The sequence below is a fragment of the Astatotilapia calliptera genome, chromosome 4 (assembly GCF_964374335.1).
Source record: "Astatotilapia calliptera chromosome 4, fAstCal68.1, whole genome shotgun sequence".
Taxonomy (NCBI): Eukaryota; Metazoa; Chordata; class Actinopteri; order Cichliformes; family Cichlidae; genus Astatotilapia; species Astatotilapia calliptera.
In genome coordinates, this window is record NC_137425.1 from 28963040 (window position 1) to 28982591 (window position 19552).

Below are 19552 nucleotides of genomic sequence, written 5' to 3' on the forward strand. Positions count from 1 at the left end.
CAGCACAAATTAGAATGAAGGGTAAATTTAACTGGGAAATAATAAGATAAAATATATAAATTAAAGTTGAAAATAAAATAACTGTACAACAAAATACACAATATAGAACTATATAAGAATGTATGAAGAAATATAAATAAATATATACACAATAACAGCAGCTGTACAAGTATTAACTGGAAATGGAGAATGTAGTGACCAGTGTTGTGCAATCCACATTATGTCTTGTGCAGTGCAAATATGCTTAAAGTGATTTAAGTGATGAAGTGAAAACAATGTCCAGAATGTCCAGTGTGTGTGTAAGAACTATATGTGTGGGTCAGTACTGTGTGGTGGTGTGATTGAGAGACCGTATCGCCTGCGGGAAGAAGCTCCTCCTCAGTCTCTCTGTGTTGGTCTTCAGGGAGCGGAATCGCTTTCCTGACCTCAACAGAGAGAACAGTCCGTTGTTGGGATGGCTGAGGTCCTTCACGATCTTCCTGGCCTTGGTCCAGCACCGCCTGCTGTAGATTGAGTGCAGGTCAGGGAGCTCGGAGCGGATGGTGCGCTCAGCTGACCGCACAACCCTCTGTAGAGCTCGTCTGTCCTGCATGGTGCTGTTCCCGAACCAGGTTAAGATGTTTCCCGCCAGGATGCTCTCTATGGTGCACGAGTAAAAGTTCCTGAGCACCTTGGAGGGCAGTTGGAAGTCTCTCAAGCGTCTGAGGTGGTAGAGACGCTGACGGGCCTTTTTCACCACAGTGTTGATGTGACAGGACCATGACAGGTCCTGCGTGATGTGAACTCCGAGGTATTTGAAGCTCTCCACTCTCTCCACTGGGCACTCGTTGATGACGGGGGTCTGGTAGTTCCTCTCCTGCTTAGTGCTGAAGTCCACTATCAGCTCCTTTGTCTTACTGACGTTTAGAAGGAGGTTGTTCCTCTGGCACCAGTTCTCCAGATTCCTAATCTCCTTCAGGTAGGCCGTCTCGTTGTTATCAGAGATCAGGCCCACCACGACGGTGTTGTCAGCAAACTTGATGATGGTGGTGGAGCTGGTAGTGGCCACACAGTCATATGTGTACAAAGAGTACAGCAGGGGGCTCAGAACACACCCCTGGGGGGCTCCAGTGCTGAGAGTGGTGGAGGCTGAGACATGTCCGCCCATCCTTACTGCCTGTGGTCTGCCAGTTAGGAAGTTGGAGATCCACTGACACATAGATGAGCTGAGTCCCAGATGCTCCAGCTTGGTGGTGAGTGTGGAGGGAATTATGGTGTTAAATGCAGAGCTGTAGTCTATGAAGAGCATTTTAACATAATTCCCCCTTCTAGTGTCCTTCATTTGCCCTAATAAACAGTTTATAACAATGACACAATTTAAGCATTAGTAAGTAAAGTTTATGCATTGCTCCTCCTTAGTATGCAATATATATACAGGGCCTCAGGGAGGGGGTAAGGCAAGTACTACTTGTTCGATGGGTATTTTGTGTGACAACATCTATGCTGAGGGTTATTTTACCTTGTAAAACATTTATAAAATTATGACATGAAATAAAATTAAATACTCAAGACTTCAACAAGTCTCAGCTATCTTTAAAACAGCAAAATTACATAGACAAAGATCAAAGAGCAACAGAACATACCAATATTTTCTGCCAGATGCAACTATTACACCATCTGAGGTTTGCAGAATACTGAAATGTATGTAAGATCTGATCTGAACCAGACTTTGTAAGAGGGCTTTAGGAGAGAAAGATACACTGAGCAGTTCAAATTCAAATTCAAATTCAAATTCGGGGCTATTCGGGGCCTGAACCAGGTGTAGGACTGGACTCTCCCAAACAGGTCACTATAAGACTGGACTCTCACACACGTCACCACACGCACCACCACACATTTCCTATAATCCTATAATTCCTATAATTTATAATCCTTATCTTTATAATCTCTTCTGCTATTTGCACATTCTTTACTGTAAATTCCTAAGTTAATTTGTAAATTTTTGTAGTAAACTGTAAATTGTAAATATTGTAAAACTTTTCTTCTGTCATTTAATGGTCGGGCATTGTACAGCTACAAGCATTTCACCCCCATGTCATACTGTGTATGGTTGTGTGTGTGTGACAAATAAAATTTGAATTTGAATTTGAGTTTGAATTTGAACTGAGAGAGTGCATGTGAATAATCTCGCAGATCTTCCCCATCTAGTTGGCGGCGTGCATAGAACGCATGCAAGAGCTGTGGTGTGGTGCGCTTCTCTCTAAATGCCTCCCTCAAATATGAAAATAGATCACTCGGTTGCTTCACCTGGTCTGCCATACGTAACTTAACTTCCTCTAGGGCAGACCCTTTCATTCATCAACAGTGTAAGAATCTTTTGCTGGTTCCCCACTAAAAGGTACAATCACCTTTTCTCTTGGAATGTAGACAACAGATCTGGTTGGAACATTACCCATATTAGCAATACTAGACATAACAGCATCACGTTTCCTACTCAGATCGTTAATCTGTGTTTGCAGCTGCACCAACGGTTACCTGCACTGTCAAACAAAGAGGCAGCTTGACTGTCTTCAAAAGCTGTTTGCCCAACAAGGGGATATTGAATTCTATAAGCTAAAGCCATAAATATGTGTGTCTGAGTCTTCCATCAAAAGTTACAGCTATCTTTATGAAGCTGTACATAAACGCTTTATTTCGCCAAGGCACTGCGTTTCTTACTGTTACATGCATTCGAATGGAGTGCTCGCCCGAAACAAAGTATAGGTTTTCGTTTTGTGAATAATTTGAAAATCTTAGCTCAAACAGCTGCAAAAATTGTTTGGTCAACACGGGGATATTGAATTCTATAAGAGAATGACATGTGTGTCTGAGTCCTCTATCATAAGTTACAGCTATCTTTATGAAGTTGTACAAAAACGCTTTATTTCGTCTTTCATCTTCACCACACCAGGGCATGTGCTGCTGGCTGATACCATCCACATTACACCAGGGCCTTTGCTACTCGTTGATACCATCCACATTTCACCAGGGCTTGTGTTGCTGGCTGATGCCATCCACAATACAACAGGGCCAGACTGAGGACATTCACATTACACCAGGGCCTGTGGTGCTCGCCAATACCATCCACATTTCACCAGGGCCACTGTTGTTGGCTGAGGCCATACACATTACACCAGGGCCTGTGCTGCTGACCGATATCATGCACATTTCACCAGGGCCAGTGGTGTTGGCTAAGGCAGTTTACATTACACCAGGGTGTGCGGTGCTGACCAATGCCATCCATATTTCACCAGGAACAGTGTTGTTAGATGAGGCCATCCACATTACAACAGGCCCTGCCAATTACTGGCTGAGGCCCTGTAGCTGTCAATGAAACAGGCCTTTCAGAATAAACTGCTCATTGGTTTCCATTTCATAAATCACGTTTTAAAGTTTAACTGCTTACAACATCTGTCAAGAACAAAAACAAACCCTTCGTATGTGCGTGCCATATTAAATTTTATTTTTTAAAGAAAACATTTTCTTAAATCCAGATATATACAAATACTCTCAAGTACAATCAAAGTCAAATAAAATAAGAAAAATACGAAATCTAAACTAAGGTTTAAAAATGAATGTTTCCTGTCTCATTGGAAGGCTTTGAGTTTTTCTACATGTGTTTCTGTGTGTTTAAGTGAGTTTGTGTCTGTAAGCCTTTAAAGGAGAATGTGGAGGCTGCAGTGAAGAGAAGGGAGCATATCAGCATTCTGGAGTTTGCCCTGTGCAAAGTTTCTGTGCTGCTGAAAACAAGATGTTATGAATGGTGTAGACTTTAATTAATATTAATAATAAACCACTCAGGTCAGCGGCTCAGTGTTTTACCAGTCCTGTACACTTTTATTGGCTTGTGAAAAAAGCTTTATTTTTATATTTTAAACATTAATTCTATTTAATTGAGACAGCAATTTAAATCATTTCACTTGAAAAAGGTTTGAAAACCTTGAAGTAAATAAGGTCTAGTACACCTCGTGCCCCCCTTTAGACTCAGCCCTGTTTGCTTCAGCTTTTAGAAACCCTTATAATTGAAACATGGTATCAAACTAAGTTAACAGTTCACCAGAGTATTTTAATACAACTTCACGTTGTTTGTTGATCAGGTGCTTTGATGAAGGACTCCTGCTCACTTTTTCCCAGTAAAGGTTTTAATGGTGATCACAGGGACAGCGCTGCTGTTTCGCTCAGCTTGACATCAGCATCTCGGTCCACCCTCTTTTCTCTTCGCGGTGTGTAAACAGACTCCGGCTCCACGTTAAACTGTTTCAGTACTGCACTGCAGGTCCGGTCAGGTGCTGAATCTACATCCACACTGTTTACAGTCCCAGCGACAGATAGCGAGAGGTGAAGCATGTAGAGGCAGGTGTCCCGTACTGGGCTCTGGCTCAGTCTGTCTTCCTAAGCCAGGGGATCGGCAACCTTTAAGCCCCAAAGAGCCATTTGGACCCAGTTTCCACGAAAAACAAACAAACAACTTATGAAATCCCTGAAGTGCTACAGAGAAAATAAAATGTTATTTATGTAATAAACACATTTGGAACAATGTTCAGAACAAAGTGTCTGCAGCTGCATTTTAAACCTTACTTTACACATGTTTAGTTCAGTGTTAAAGTCATTTTAGCCTCATGTTTAGATCTCTAAGATCCAACTGTGACAATTTTCTATCAGTCAGCTTATAAGACAAATCACTCATGATTAATGTGTAACAGAAAATGAGACGAGATGATGATAAATGTGTGATGTAATCACTGTCTCCGCTCTTATATGTTGACAAATGAATAAGTATAAAAACAGCAAACTATCATAAATTTGGGATTTCAGTGTTTGTAAAAATGTAAACTTCCATCCATCCATCCATTTTCATCCGCTTTGTCCGGGGCCGGGTCGCGGGGGCAGCAGCCTAAGCAAAGAGGCCCAGACCTCCCTCTCCCCAGCCACCTCCTCCAGCTTATCCGGGGGAATACCAAGGCGTTCCCAGGCCAGCCGAGAGATATAATCTCTCCAGCGTGTCCTGGGTCTGCCCCGGGGCCTCCTCCCGGTGGGACATGCCTGGAACACCTCACCCAGGAGGCGCCCAGGGGGCATCCTTGTCAGATGCCCGAACCACCTCAGCTGGCTCCTTTCGATGTGGAGCAGCAGCTGCTCTACTCTGAGCCCCTCCCGGATGGCCGAACTTCTCACCCTATCTCTAAGGGAGAGGCCAGCCACCCTTCGGAGGAAGCTCGTGGCCATAGGTGAGGGTAGGGACGTAGATCGACCGGTAAATTGAGAGCTTCGCTTTTACACTCAGCTCCCTCTTCCCCACGACGGACCGGTGCAGCGTCCGCATTACTGCAGCTGCAGCCCCAATCCGTCTGTCGATCTCCGGCTCCCTTCTCCCATCACTCGCGAACAAGACCCCGAGATACTTGAACTCCTCCACTTGGGGCAGGAACTCATTCCCGACCCGGAGTGGGCACTCCACCCTTTTCCGGCTGAGAACCATGGCCTCAGATTTGGAGGTGCTGTAAACTTGTACAAGTTAATTCGCTGCTCTACGCACTCTGACAGTGACTTGATGAAACAGGAAATGAACTGGAGGGCCAGTCAGCTGATTCAGGTGCAGCTCTCAGATTTCAGGGTGTTGTCTAAACCAGCTTCCTTCCCCCCGGGACGCTTCCTCGAGCTGGCTGCACATATTTAACACAAATACACACCACGAGTTGATCTTTGACTTCAACATGAGTCAGCTCAGACTGGAGGACTGTGGGAAAGGCACTGCAATGTATTTCAGGGTTGGAGCAAACATTTAGTGGCACTTCCCCTCAGACTGGCCAATTGTGACACTTGTTCTGCATTAATCAGTGTCCAAGTATCACAGCTGCTGTGAACATTGCATCCATGATCCTTCAGTTTTGCAGAGTGACAATTATTTTATTAATATTAGTACTCAGTATGAATGGGTTCACCTAACACCTGCGCAATTAATAAATACATCTTGGTAATCAGGGTGGCCACCTTAATAAGGTAGTGTTAAAAAAAATTGTCACTTTTGGATCTAGAAAAGACAACATGATGGCCGAGACTCACCTGAGCCACTCTGACTCAGGTGAGTCTGGGTTTATGCTCGAGGAAGAGCTGCGCATTAAAACAAACAAATATAAATAAGCGGCATTGTTGGACTGTAAACTTTTATCAGCTTTTTAAGCTTCGTGACTGTAAAAAGGTGCTGTTGTTATTACATGACTCTATACAGAAATAATGGTACTAAAATGAGACAAAAATATCAAAGTGCCAGCATGTGAAACATGGCCAGTATAACCACAGAACAAAAACAGAAGAATAAATATGCAGAAACACTGACAATAATTTGAAGGAACCAAAATAAGAATTTCTTTGCTTTGTGTGATGCAGAGAAAAGAAACCATAAGGTCACAGAAGAAGACCAAAGTAATGTCTACAATGCAGCAATAATCACCAGAACTGTTATTAAATCGTGTTAATTCTGTGTAATTCTAACAATGCAGAACAGGTTGTTTTGGCTTTAATAGCAAGAAAAGCAGGTGTATGTGCATTATTTCCCTTTGTATTCTGATTGGCTGGTTTTAATTAGTTGCTTTGAAATCTCTGACAGGAAGAGCTCTATTTGGATGAGTACGAGGCAGAGCCTGTGGCACATGTGTTTCTATTGTAAATGAGACAGCAGGTCTCAGTGGGACTGCCTGTATAAATAAAGGTTAAATAAATAAACACCCAAAGTGCCCTTTTGTTGAGGCAACTTTTAAATTTTTTTAATTTATTTATTTATTTTTTTTATGTGTGTGTGCGTGCGGAGTCCTGTCTGTGCCCCTCAACAATAATATTTAACTATTAATCATAGTTTTGCTAAATAAAAGGATCTGGCTTGCATCAGTCACATGATCACATTTAACCAATGATCGCCCTCGACGGCAGAACGCGCTGGTTACGAGCCGGGAACGAGCTCACAAAGAGCACGCGCATTTTTTGCGGTCCGGAGCTGTAGGAGAAACACAAGTTAACTCAGAGACACAGACTGATGCGACAAACCCAGTAAGTAGGTGTACAGCGTACACTGTAGTGTGTAGCACCCAGGAGTATTCGCTTATTACGTACACGTTGGTAAGCTGTCTTGTTGCAACTGACGAACTGAAACAAACGAGCGTGCTGTGTGTGCAACAGCGCGACAAACATTACCTGTCCTTTTATTAACTGCACAAGTAGTGCTGGTCATAGCTGCTGGCTACCTGGCTGTCATGGGTCTGTAGCTCTGTCACCGTTTTAGGGAACATATTTAGTTTTAAAGTAAGTTTCTGGGCATTTCCTGCCTTTCTGGAGGGATTATATTTCACTAAAAAACGATCTAATATGCATGTCCACATAATAATTATTATAATTATAATATATTAAAAAACACACGCTGTATTTTAAAGAACATACATTAAGAAGCAGATTATATTAGATTTATATTTTAAATAAGACAAAAGTTGGATTTTACAGCAGTAAAATGATTGTATCTCTACAGTTTAAAAATGTAATAAGCTTTGCCCTGCACAGAGTGGATAGTGAAACAAATGGAATCATCATAAATACATTATTTCATATTTATTACTTCCCCCTCCTCATTGCTTTATTATTGTAGCTCTAGTAATAAATAATAATGTAAGGATGCCCATAGTATATACAGTATTCTGAAGAAGGTCTAAAATGTCACTGTGTGTGCATGTGTGTGTTTTATTTAGCTGGATTTAAAAAAATATTACTCATGATATAACATTGTGCAGACATGGCTGGTAAGGACATGAGGAGGAAACAGTAGGAGCTGTATGAGGCTACTAAAGGCAGTGCTATAACATTTTTCTGTCATCATTTTATTATAGATTAAGTGCAAGAGTTGTTAGGTGTGGATAATTAGATTATAGTTTATTGCAATAGCAAGTTGTGCCTTGTTCTCAGATAGACAGCAAGTGGAGAGTGATATATGAAATGATGTGAAGGAAGGAAGAAGAGAAGCAAAGAGTGATTCACAGGCAGAGCAGAGTTTATGTCACAGTTTTTCGTTGCCTTATGGTTCCAAGCGCTGTCACCAATCTTTGCATTTTGTTATTATCTCATGACACTTGTTTAATCAGCTACCATCTCTCCTGTGGACTTTTTAATGTCTACAGTCTCAGATCAACACAGCCCTGCCCTTCCATATTAGATTCTTGATGAATGTGTGTTGTTGTTATTCAGCATGGTTCAATGTGCCCCTTTTTAACTTTGAGCACCCGCCCCTTTAAACCTCTCTGCACGTCCCTGCACTCTAGGATGGATGGGATTGGATGTTGTGTGATAGTTGCTAGTGAATCACTGAGGTCAAGTCTCAGAGAGAGCATTGACTAGCTGTTTCTGGAGGACTGCTGAATGATACAATCAGCAGACCTCAGTGCAAGAAAGAGTCTTTCCACCACTGAAGAAGCACAGAGGCCAACTTTGACATTAAAAGGTGTAAAAACAAGTACAAGATATTTACGATAAGCAGACCTCAGTGCAAGAATGTGCTTTTTCAGTGGTAGAAAGACACTAAGGCCAACTTTGACATTAAAAGGTGTTCAAACAAGTACAAGATATTTACAATAAGCAGACCTCAGTGCAAGAAAGATTCTTTCCACCACTGAAAAAGCACAGAGGCCAACTTTGACATTAAAAGGTGTTCAAACAAGTACAAGATATTTAAAATAAGCAGACCTCAGTGTGAGAAAGTGTCTTTCCACCACTGAAGAAGCACAAGAGGCCAACTTTGACATTAAAAGGTGTTCAAACAACTACAAGATATTTACAATAAGCAGACCTCAGTGCAAGAAAGTGTCTTTCCACCACTGAAGAAGCACAGAGGCCAACTTTGACATTAAAAGAAGTTCAAACAAGTACAAGATATTTACAATAAGCAGACCTCAGTGCAAGAAAGAGTCTTTCCACCACTGAAAAAGCACAGATGCCAACTTTGACATTAAAAGGTTTAAAAACAAGTACAAGATATTTATAATAAGCAGACCTCAGTGCAAGAAAGAGTCTTTCCACCACTGAAAAAGCACAGAGGCCAACTTTGACATTAAAAGGTGTAAAAACAAGTACAAGATATTTAGAATAAGCAGACCTCAGTGCAAGAAAGAGTCTTTCCAAAACTGAAGAAGCACAGAGGCCAACTTTGACATTAAAAGGTGTAAAAACAAGTACAAGATATTTACAATAAGCAGACCTCAGTGCAAGAAAGTGTCTTTCCATCACTAAAGAAGCACAGAGGCCAACTTTGATATTAAAAGGTGTTCAAACAACTACAAGATATTTACAATAAGCAGACCTCAGTGCAAGAAAGAGTCTTTACACCACTGAAAAAGCACAGAGGCCAACTTTGACATTAAAAGGTGTAAAAAAAAGTACAAGATATGTACAACAAGCAGACCTCAGTGCAAGAAAGAGTCTTTCCAAAACTGAAGAAGCACAGAGGCCAACTTTGACATTAAAAGGTGTAAAAACAAGTACAAGATATTTACAATAAGCAGACCTCAGTGCAAGAAAGTGTCTTTCCATCACTGAAGAAGCACAGAGGCCAACTTTGACATTAAAAGGTGTAAAAACAAGTACAAGATATTTACAATAAGCAGACGTCAGTGCAAGAAAGAGTCTTTCCACCACTGAAAAAGCACAAAGGCCAACTTTGACATTAAAAGGTGTAAAAACAAGTACAAGATATTTACAATAAGCAGACCTCAGTGTGAGAAAGAGTCTTTCCACCACTGAAAAAGCACAAAGGCCAACTTTGACATTAAAAGGTGTAAAAACAAGTACAAGATATTTACAATAAGCAGACGTCAGTGCAAGAAAGAGTCTTTCCAACACTGAAAAAGCACAGAGGCCAACTTTGACATTAAAAGGTGTTCAAACAACTACAAGATATTTACAATAAGCAGACCTCAGTGCAAGAAAGATTCTTTCCACCACTGAAAAAGCACAGAGGCCAACTTTGACATTAAAAGGTGTAAAAACAAGTACAAGATGTTTATAATAAGCAGACCTCAGTACAAGAAAGAGTCTTTCCAAAACTGAAAAAGCACAGAGGCCAATTTTGACATTAAAAGGTGTAAAAACAAGTACAAGATATTTACAATAAGCACACCTCAGTGCAAGAAAGAGTCTTTCCACCACTGAAAAAGCACAGAGGCCAACTTTGACATTAAAAGGTATAAAAACAAGTACACGATATTTACAATAAGCAGACCTCAGTGCAAGAAAGAGTCTTTCCACCACTGAAAAAGCACAGAGGACAACTTTGACATTAAAAGGTGTAAAAACAAGTACAAGATATTTATAATAAGCAGACCTCAGTGCAAGAAAGAGTCTTTCCAACACTGAAGAAGCACAGAGGCCAACTTTGACATTAAAAGGTATAAAAACAAGTACACGATATTTACAATAAGCAGACCTCAGTGCAAGAAAGAGTCTTTCCACCACTGAAAAAGCACAGAGGACAACTTTGACATTAAAAGGTGTAAAAACAAGTACAAGATATTTACAATAAGCAGACCTCAGTGCAAGAAAGAGTCTTTCCACCACTGAAAAAGCACAGAGGCCAACTTTGACATTAAAAGGTGTAAAAACAAGTACACGATATTTACAATAAGCAGACCTCAGTGCAAGAAAGAGTCTTTCCATCACTGAAGAAGCACAGAGGCCAACTTTGACATTAAAAGGTGTTCAAACAAGTACAAGATATTTACAATAAGCACACCTCAGTGCAAGAAAGTGTCTTTCCACTACTGAAAAAGCACAGAGGCCAACTTTGACATTAAAAGGTGTTCAAACAACTACAAGATATTTACAATAAGCAGACCTCAGTGCAAGAAAGAGTCTTTCCACCACTCACAGAGGCCAACTTTGACATTAAAAGGTGTTCAAACAACTACAAGATATTTACAATAAGCAGACCTCAGTGCAAGAAAGAGTCTTTCCAAAACTGAAGAAGCACAAAGGCCAACTTTGACATTAAAAGGTGTAAAAACAAGTACAAGATGTTTACAATAAGCAGACATCAGTGCAAGAAAGAGTCTTTCCACCACTGAAAAAGCACAGAGGCCAACTTTGACATTAAAAGGTGTAAAAACAAGTACAAGATATTTACAATAAGCAGACGTCAGTGCAAGAAAGAGTCTTTCCACCACTGAAAAAGCACAGAGGCCAACTTTGACATTAAAAGGTGTAAAAACAAGTACAAGATATTTACAATAAGCAGACCTCAGTGCAAGAAAGAGTCCACCACTGAAAAAGCACAGAGGCCAACTTTGACATTTAAAGGTGTAGAAACAAATACAATAAGCACACCTCAGTGCAAGGGTCTTTCCACCACTGAAGAAGCACAGAGGCCAACTTTGACATTAAAAGGTGTAAAAACAAGTACAAGATATTTATAATAAGCAGATCTCAGTGCAAGAAAGAGTCTTTCCACCACTGAAAAAGCACAGAGGCCAACTTTGACATTAAAAGGTGTAAAAACAAGTACAAGATATTTATAATAAGCAGACCTCAGTGCAAGAAAGAGTCTTTCCAAAACTGAAGAAGCACAAAGGCCAATTTTGACATTAAAAGGTGTAAAAACAAGTACAAGATATTTACAATAAGCAGACCTCAGTGCAAGAAAGTGTCTTTCCATCACTGAAGAAGCACAGAGGCCAACTTTGACATTAAAAGAAGTTCAAACAAGTACAAGATATTTACAATAAGCACACCTCAGTGCAAGGGTCTTTCCACCACTGAAGAAGCACAGAGGCCAACTTTGACATTAAAAGGTGTTCAAACAACTACAAGATATTTACAATAAGCAGACCTCAGTGCAAGAAAGAGTCTTTCCAAAACTGAAGAAGCACAAAGGCCAACTTTGACATTAAAAGGTGTAAAAACAAGTACAAGATATTTACAATAAGCAGACGTCAGTGCAAGAAAGAGTCTTTCCACCACTGAAAAAGCACAGAGGCCAACTTTGACATTAAAAGGTGTAGAAACAAGTACAATAAGCAGACGTCAGTGTGAGAAAGAGTCTTTCCAACACTGAAGAAGCACAAAGGCAAACTTTGACATTAAAAGGTGTAAAAACAAGTACAAGATATTTACAATAAGCAGACCTCAGTGCAAGAAAGTGTCTTTCCACCACTGAAGAAGCACAGAGGCCAACTTTGACATTTAAAGGTGTAGAAACAAGTACAATAAGCAGACGTCAGTGTGAGAAAGAGTCTTTCCAACACTGAAGAAGCACAAAGGCAAACTTTGACATTAAAAGGTGTAAAAACAAGTACAAGATATTTACAATAAGCAGACCTCAGTGCAAGAAAGGGTCTTTCCACCACTGAAGAAGCACAGAGGCCAACTTTGACATTTAAAGGTGTAGAAACAAGTAAAATAAGCAGACCTCAGTGCGAGAAAGAGTCTTTCCAACACTGAAAAAGCACAGAGGCCAACTTTGACATTAAAAGGTGTAAAAACAAGTACAAGATATTTACAATAAGCAGACCTCAGTGCAAGAAAGTGTCTTTCCACCACTGAAGAAGCACAGAGGCAAACTTTGACATTAAAAGGTGTAAAAACAAGTACAAGATATTTACAATAAGCAGACCTCAGTGCAAGAAAGAGTCTTTCCAACACTGAAAAAGCACAGAGGCCAACTTTGACATTAAAAGGTGTAAAAACAAGTACAAGATATTTACAATAAGCAGACCTCAGTGCAAGAAAGTGTCTTTCCATCACTGAAGAAGCACAGAGGCCAACTTTGACATTAAAAGGTGTAAAAACAAGTACAAGATATTTATAATAAGCAGACCTCAGTGCAAGAAAGAGTCTTTCCAAAACTGAAGAAGCACAAAGGCCAATTTTGACATTAAAAGGTGTAAAAACAAGTACAAGATATTTACAATAAGCACACCTCAGTGCAAGGGTCTTTCCACCACTGAAGAAGCACAGAGGCCAACTTTGACATTAAAAGGTGTTCAAACAACTACAAGATATTTACAATAAGCAGACCTCAGTGCAAGAAAGTGTCTTTCCATCACTGAAGAAGCACAGAGGCCAACTTTGACATTAAAAGGTGTTCAAACAAGTACAAGATATTTACAATAAGCACACCTCAGTGCAAGGGTCTTTCCACCACTGAAGAAGCACAGAGGCCAACTTTGACATTAAAAGGTGTTCAAACAACTACAAGATATTTACAATAAGCAGACCTCAGTGCAAGAAAGAGTCTTTCCAAAACTGAAGAAGCACAAAGGCCAACTTTGACATTAAAAGGTGTAAAAACAAGTACAAGATATTTACAATAAGCAGACCTCAGTGCAAGAAAGAGTCTTTCCACCACTGAAAAAGCACAGAGGCCAACTTTGACATTAAAAGGTGTAAAAACAAGTACAAGATATTTACAATAAACAGACCTCAGTGCAAGAGTCTTTCCACCACTGAAAAAGCACAGAGGCCAACTTTGACATTAAAAGGTGTAAAAACAAGTACAAGATATTTACAATAAGCAGACCTCAGTGCAAGAAAGTGTCTTTCCATCACTGAAGAAGCACAGAGGCCAACTTTGACATTAAAAGGTGTTCAAACAAGTACAAGATATTTACAATAAGCACACCTCAGTGCAAGGGTCTTTCCACCACTGAAGAAGCACAGAGGCCAACTTTGACATTAAAAGGTGTTCAAACAACTACAAGATATTTACAATAAGCAGACCTCAGTGCAAGAAAGAGTCTTTCCAAAACTGAAGAAGCACAAAGGCCAACTTTGACATTAAAAGGTGTAAAAACAAGTACAAGATATTTACAATAAGCAGACGTCAGTGCAAGAAAGAGTCTTTCCACCACTGAAAAAGCACAGAGGCCAACTTTGACATTAAAAGGTGTAAAAACAAGTACAAGATATTTACAATAAACAGACCTCAGTGCAAGAGTCTTTCCACCACTGAAAAAGCACAGAGGCCAACTTTGACATTTAAAGGTGTAGAAACAAGTACAATAAGCAGACCTCAGTGTGAGAAAGAGTCTTTCCAACACTGAAGAAGCACAGAGGCCAACTTTGACATTAAAAGGTGTAAAAACAAGTACAAGATATTTACAATAAGCAGACCTCAGTGCAAGAAAGAGTCTTTCCACCACTGAAAAAGCACAGATGCCAACTTTGACATTAAAAGGTGTAAAAACAAGTACAAGATATTTATAATAAGCAGACCTCAGTGCAAGAAAGAGTCTTTCCACCACTGAAAAAGCACAGAGGCCAACTTTGACATTAAAAGGTGTAAAAACAAGTACAAGATATTTATAATAAGCAGACCTCAGTGCAAGAAAGAGTCTTTCCAAAACTGAAGAAGCACAAAGGCCAATTTTGACATTAAAAGGTGTAAAAACAAGTACAAGATATTTACAATAAGCAGACCTCAGTGCAAGAAAGTGTCTTTCCATCACTGAAGAAGCACCGAGGCCAACTTTGACATTAAAAGGTGTTCAAACAAGTACAAGATATTTACAATAAGCACACCTCAGTGCAAGGGTCTTTCCACCACTGAAGAAGCACAGAGGCCAACTTTGACATTAAAAGGTGTTCAAACAACTACAAGATATTTACAATAAGCAGACCTCAGTGCAAGAAAGAGTCTTTCCAAAACTGAAGAAGCACAAAGGCCAACTTTGACATTAAAAGGTGTAAAAACAAGTACAAGATATTTACAATAAGCAGACGTCAGTGCAAGAAAGAGTCTTTCCACCACTGAAAAAGCACAGAGGCCAACTTTGACATTAAAAGGTGTAAAAACAAGTACAATAAGCAGACCTCAGTGCAAGAAAGAGTCTTTCCACCACTCACAGAGGCCAACTTTGACATTAAAAGGTGTTCAAACAAGTACAAGATATTTACAATAAGCACACCTCAGTGCAAGGGTCTTTCCACCACTGAAGAAGCACAGAGGCCAACTTTGACATTAAAAGGTATAAAAACAAGTACACGATATTTACAATAAGCAGACCTCAGTGCAAGAAAGAATCTTTCCGCCACTGAAAAAGCACAGATGCCAACTTTGACATTAAAAGGTGTAAAAACAAGTACAAGATAATTACAATAAGCAGACCTCAGTGCAAGAAAGAGTCTTTCCACCACTGAAAAAGCACAGATGTCAACTTTGACATTAAAAGGTGTAAAAACAAGTACAAGATATTTACAATAAGCAGACCTTAGTGCAAGAAAGAGTCTTTCCACCACTGAAAAAGCACAGAGGCCAACTTTGACATTAAAAGGTGTAAAAACAAGTACAAGATAATTACAATAAGCAGACCTCAGTGCAAGAAAGAGTCTTTCCACCACTGAAAAAGCACAGATGTCAACTTTGACATTAAAAGGTGTAAAAACAAGTACAAGATATTTACAATAAGCAGACCTCAGTGCAAGAAAGTGTCTTTCCACCACTGAAGAAGCACAGAGGCCAACTTTGACATTAAAAGGTGTTCAAACAACTACAAGATATTTACAACTAGAAAGTGCATTTTCTGAAGAAACTGCAGTGTGAATGCTTGAATCTGAATGTATGCACTGAAATGAATTAATTGCTGAATTTTGAGTTAAAAATATTGAATGAGATAAAAAAAACAAAAAAAAAAAAAAGAATTTAACCTGAAAACAAAAGTGCTGAACTGCTAAAAGCTGAAGGTTACACAGAAGAAGAAGTTGGAAAAAAGCTGAAAATGTTTTAATTGTAAATTAGAAAAACCTAAGAAATGAGAAAAGAACATTTAGAGTCAGAAAACATCTGAATGAATATTAAAAGGTCATATTCTTTGAATCACTGAATGACTCAAATGTGATCCCTCCACTTGGACCCACACAGTTTAAAAAGTTTACATCTCTGAGCTTTGAAAGACAAGATGTTGGAAAAAGAACAACGATGGCGACGTTTTGAGGGTAAAATGATGGCTTTAACACTGTGGACACAGCAGCAGTTGAAAGAGAAGTGTTTAAGATGAATCTTGGTACAGTGGCAGGCAGAGCTCGTTAAGCAGGCAGGTGTGAGCCTGGTTGCTATAGTGACCGCACCCAATGGCTCCATACACACGGACACAGACATGCACCTCACTTCTGCTGCTTAAAATGAACAGAAAAGTCAGGCCGAAACAAATCGTTCCCAAATGAAAAGTAAAAGTCGTATTGACAAAATTCTTTCACCATGAGCGACAGCAATGTCTAGTCTACCTAATTCTCAGTTTTCATGCCTGTGGAGCTTATTATATGGACGTGGTGACAGTGGAAAGACACCATGCTCTTCTGATTTTCAAACGAACCTTCTGAGCCATTTTAACATTAGAGTCTATGGAAGAGTTGGAGGGAGGAGGCTGTGCATTGGTGACATTTATGAAAGAACCATAACACCTAGTACAATAGTAAACACATTGGATGAAAGAGGACAGCCATGGCTACGTTTTGAGGGTAAAATCATACCTGTAGAGCAAACGCTGCGGACACAGCAGCAGTTTTAAAAAAGATTTTAAGATTAATTTTTTTGCTCCTCTCACTCTAGCAGTTGAGCTGTCTCACTCTAGCCCCAACATTCCGTCCCATACACACCCATTATAAACTCTGAAACAGGTGAAAAAACATCATGAAACTTAAACTGGAACTAAAGAAAAAGTATAATAGATATTGAAAAGATAAATACAAGGTGAATAGTTGAATGTCTTGTCTTCGTTTTAAAGTTTGAATGGTGGCTCTATGTCAACGTATGTGGAAGTAGTAAGGGTTTAAAAATGAGTGAATTGAATGAGAATTTGAAGGGTCTCGCCATTGAAATACATGGGAAATTTTTGTTGAAAAAAGTTAAATAAAATTAAAAATATAAATGTTAAAAATGAGAAAAATAGAAGCACACCATTCCAAAAGAAGAGGAATCTAATGGTGTTTGAATGGTTTTTCTAAGTTGAACGGTTTTGAAGGAGATAGTCGGCGAAAAACGTACGGAATAGGAAAAAATAACTAGAAAGTGCATTTTCTGAAGAAACTGCAGTGTGAATGCTTGAATCTGAATGTATGCACTGAAATTAATTAATTACTGAATTTAAGTTAAAAATCTTGAATGAGATAAAAAAAAAAAACCCGAATTTAACCTGAAAACAAAAGTGCTGAACTGCTAAAAGCTGAAGGTTACACAGAAGAAGAAGTTGGAAAAAAGCTGAAAATGTTTTAATTGTAAATTAGAAAAACCTAAGAAATGAGAAAAGAACATTTAGAGTCAGAAAACATCTGAAAGAATATTAAAAGGTCATATTCTTTGAATCACTGAATGACTCAAATGTGATCCCTCCACTTGGACCCACACAGTTTAAAAAGTTTACATCTCTGAGCTTTGAAAGACAAGATGTTGGAAAAAGAACAACGATGGCGACGTTTTGAGGGTAAAATGATGGCTTTAACACTGTGGACACAGCAGCAGTTGAAAGAGAAGTGTTTAAGATGAATTTTGGCAGAGTGGCAGAGAGAGCTCGTTAAGCAGGCAGGTGTGAGCCTGGTTGCTATAGTGACCGCACCCAATGGCTCCATACACGCGTACACAGACATGCGCCTCACTTTTGCTGCTTAAAATGAACAGAAAAGTCAGGCCGAAACAAATCGCTCCCAAATGAAAAGTAAAAGTCGTATTGACAAAATTCTTTCACCGTGAGCGACAGCAATGTCTAGTCTACCTAATTCTCAGTTTTCATGCCTGTGGAGCTTATTATATGGACGTGGTGACAGTGTAAAGACACCATGCTCTTCTGATTTTCAAACGAACCTTCTGAGCCATTTTAACATTAGAGTCTATGGAAGAGTTGGAGGGAGGAGGCTGTGCATTGGTGACATTTATGAAAGAACCATAACACCTAGTACAATAGTAAACACATTGGATGAAAGAGGACAGCCATGGCTACGTTTTGAGGGTAAAATCATACCTGTAGAGCAAACGCTGCGGACACAGCAGCAGTTTTAAAAAAGATTTTAAGATTAATTTTTTTGCTCCTCTCACTCTAGCAGTTGAGCTGCCTCACTCTAGCCCCAACATTCCGTCCCATACACACCCATTATAAACTCTGAAACGGGTGAAAAAACATCATGAAACTTAAACTGGAACTGAAGAAAAAGTATAATAGATATTGAAAAGATAAATACAAGTTGAATAGTTGAATGTCTTGTCTTCGTTTTAAAGTTTGAATGGTGGCTCTATGTCAATGTATGTGGAAGTAGATACAGTTTAAAAATGAGTAAGTTGAATGAGAATTTGAAGGGTCTCCCCATTGAAATACATTATAAATTTTTGTTGAAAAAAGTTGAATAAAATTAAAAATATAAATGTTAAAAATGAGAAAAATAGAAGCAATGTTGTCCAAAAGAATAGGAATCTAACGGTGTTTGAATGGTTTTTCTAAGTTGAACGGTTTTGAAGGAGTAGGCTTTCAAAAAACGTACGGAATAGATAATAATAAAATAGAACTAGAAAGTGCATTTTCTGAAGAAACTGCAGTGTGAATGCTTGAATCTGAATGTATGCATTGAAATGAAATAATTACTGAATTTAAGTTAAAAATTTTGAATGAGATAAAAAAAAAAACAACCCGAATTTAACCTGAAAACAAAAGTGCTGAACTGCTAAAAGCTGAAGGTTACACAGAAGAAGAAGTTGGAAAAAAGCTGAAAATGTTTTAATTGTAAATTAGAAAAACCTAAGAAATGAGAAAAGAACATTTAGAGTCAGAAAACATCTGAAAGAATATTAAAAGGTCATATTCTTTGAATCACTGAATGACTCAAATGTGATCCCTCCACTTGGACCCACACAGTTTAAAAAGTTTACATCTCTGAGCTTTGAAAGACAAGATGTTGGAAAAAGAACAACGATGGCGACGTTTTGAGGGTAAAATGATGGCTTTAACACTGTGGACACAGCAGCAGTTGAAAGAGAAGTGTTTAAGATTAATTTTGGCAGAGTGAGAGAGAGAGCTCGTTAAGCAGGCAGGTGTGAGCCTGGTTGCTATAGTGACCGCACCCAATGGCTCCATACACACGCACACAGACATGCACCTCACTTTTGCTGCTTAAAATGAACAGAAAAGTCAGGCCGAAACAAATCGTTCCCAAATGAAAAGTAAAAGTCGTATTGACAAAATTCTTTCACTGTGAGCGACAGCAATGTCTAGTCTACCAAATTCTCAGTTTTCATGTCTGTGGAGTTTATTATATGCACGTGGTGACAGTGGAAAGACACCATGCTCTTCTGATTTTCAAACGAACCTTCTGAGCCATTTTAACATTAGAGTCTATGGAAGAGTTTGAGGGAGGAGGCTGTGCATTGGTGACATTTATGAAAGAACCATAACACCTAGTACAATAGTAAACACATTGGATGAAAGAGGACAGCCATGGCTACGTTTTGAGGGTAAAATCATACCTGTAGAGCAAACGCTGCGGACACAGCAGCAGTTTTAAAAAAGATTTTAAGATTATTTTTTTTGCT